Genomic DNA, 2,717 nt, shown 5'->3' on the forward strand with positions numbered 1-2,717 from the left:
TTTTAATTTATGATTCTCGATATGATGGACTTTGATATTATATTAGGGAAGTCCTGGCTCTCTCCTTATCACACGATTTTGGAATATCACGCTAAGGCGATTCTTTCGCTGTTGACACCCAATTTTGTCGATATCCTCGAAAATATCTATTTGAGCTTCTAATATTGGCATTTTTTAAAAAAAAAAAATATTTGTATTTTACTATAATTATTGGCTTTTACTAATACGCTTTTATTATCTGTTGTAGTCACTCTTTGTTATTATCTTCTATTTATTAAATTACTACTACCACTATTACCACTATTATTATTATTATTATTATTATTATTATTATTATTATTATTATTATTATTTTGTTATTATTATTACTACCCGGTATTATTATTATTCGCATTTATCATTTGGCATTTTTGCCATCTTCTGCACGCATACCAATTATCTTCATAATTAAATAATAGCGTTTATACATTCAATTTCAAAATATACGTTATCGCTTGCTATTTGGCGTCAATTTATTTTATACGAGTACTAATAATACATACTTTTATATGAGATAATATTTTAACACATGTTAGCATATAATTAGTTAAAATGGGTCTTTTATTTAAATTTAGAAAAAAATTTATTTCTCTATATTAGCCGTCTTTTAATTCATCACGATTAATTATTATATTTTCGGATTAACATTTAATACCCAGTCCATATTTTTTCATCCTTTGACCCGATACCGGTGGGCCGGGTCGTTCCAAAACAAAGGAAACACTAGGGTTCCATTTTACCCTTTCGCCCCGCGCCCCTCCTTCTCTCTCTTTCTCTTTCTCTTTCGTCTCCCCTCTCTCTCCCACGCTTCTCTCTCTCTCTCTTCTCTTGTTTTTCTCGTAGCTTGACCATCCGGAACCTCTTTCGCCTCACAGTCCTCGCATACTGGTTGATTTGGGAAAAAGGAATTAAATGCTCTGTCATGAGTTTAACGTTGAAGAGGCGTTCATCTCTTGCCTTGTTTTGTTTCGATTTGAAGCTTTAATGGCTTTTGTCGCTTGTAAGCTCAAATCTGTGCTTTATTTCATTTCGAGTACGGATCTTAATGAATTTTGTCCATTTCCTTTCTTTTTCGATCGAATAGGTTAGGATACATGCAAAATGCGACGAGTTGCAGAGAATCCCCTTCGAATTTTAAAACCCATTAGAAACCCTAGTTTGATTCCTATAAATAATCTTTTTCTTGAGTCATTTGAGGAGAGGGGGTTTTTAGCCGCACAAAATTCCTCTAAAAAAAAAAAAAAAAAAAAAAAAAAAGAGTTCGGAAATATTAAAAATTCCTCCAAAAAAAGTTAACTTTGCCGTTCAAAATCACAAAATATTTAGCAATCAAATATAGTTTAATATCGATTTGAAAATACTACACGTTTTATTCTCTTTTCGGCACTTCGGGTTCGGGGATACTAACTCGGAGAATTCGAAGTGTTTCGAGTATATCGAAAACTCTCGAGCCCGAACCCATGTTTTAGAAGGTGTCGGTGAACTTTCCCGTTTTATGTGTACGCGTTATTTTACGTGTTTAATCTAATTTGTGTTTAAATGTTAATAACATACGTATGTTGGTGTTCATTTAGATGAGTTTAATCTTCGTTCGTGTAGCGTCGCATCAATTAATGATATAGTTAGTTTAAAAATCACACACCTGTTAGATTCATTCATTCATTTTGTCCTACGTGTTAGAATATAGTCATGTAAATTGCCGGTTCGGGATATATTATGTGCTATTTTATTCGGTTGTGCTTAGTAGTTTCAACATGTTCCCACATATATTACTTGGTAGGTTCTAGCTGGTTTAAGTTCCTTTGTATGGTTTAGTTGATAGTTAGTATTTAATAATTTTAGAGTAGGTCCGACGTGCCTTGGTTTTGATTTCATCCTGTTGAGGCTGAAATGCTTGTTCTGTTAGGTGATTTGCTTTAAGGATTCATACGATCTAGATATGTGTGGCTTGATTGTATATATTTTGCATTAGTTGCTTCATACATGGTTAACTTGTATGTGATAGAGTTAAATGGATAATAAGCTCACTAAAGGTTAATATAAGATACATTTCTTTATTTGAATTTGATGTACTATAAAAAAGGCGGGTAAGAATTTGTTTTATTTTTGGACCTATATTAGCATCGTATTGGGCGGCCATGTGCTTGTTTAGTTAAGTATATGAATTGAGTTTGCCTTTGCTAGCTTTGTTTCAAATTTTCTTTTAATGAATATCATTAAATAGCATATTACCTTTGAGTTAGGTCTAGTATGCTCCTTCATTTGGATTTAAATAAAGCATGCTCACTTGTTTGGATCTGTGCATTAGCGGGTGAAATCATAAGCATATCTACTTTGCTGTTTAAGATTGATTTGGAGCATTTTCCTCTAGTTCATGGTTGACCAATATACTAATCTAGTATCTCTGAACCCGTGATATGTGATATTTCTCCCTTTAAAATGGTAACGCTCGAAGGAAGTTGGTTCTTAAGATAAAAGAATGGTCAAGAGTAGTCTTTGAGCTTGTTGTCATGTCTTGTCAAATGTACTCATATTTCGCGTTAGTGTCATATCTTTATATTGTTTGAAACTTAGTAGTACCTATAAGGGTTTCTAGTTGTCTTTCGCTGTATTGGTGGTATGGTATGGCTACTTTTAGGTTTACCAGAGACCTATATGTGCATATAAGAGTTGAGTTA

This window comes from Lycium ferocissimum, chromosome 4, assembly GCF_029784015.1.
Source record: "Lycium ferocissimum isolate CSIRO_LF1 chromosome 4, AGI_CSIRO_Lferr_CH_V1, whole genome shotgun sequence".
Taxonomy (NCBI): domain Eukaryota; kingdom Viridiplantae; phylum Streptophyta; class Magnoliopsida; order Solanales; family Solanaceae; genus Lycium; species Lycium ferocissimum.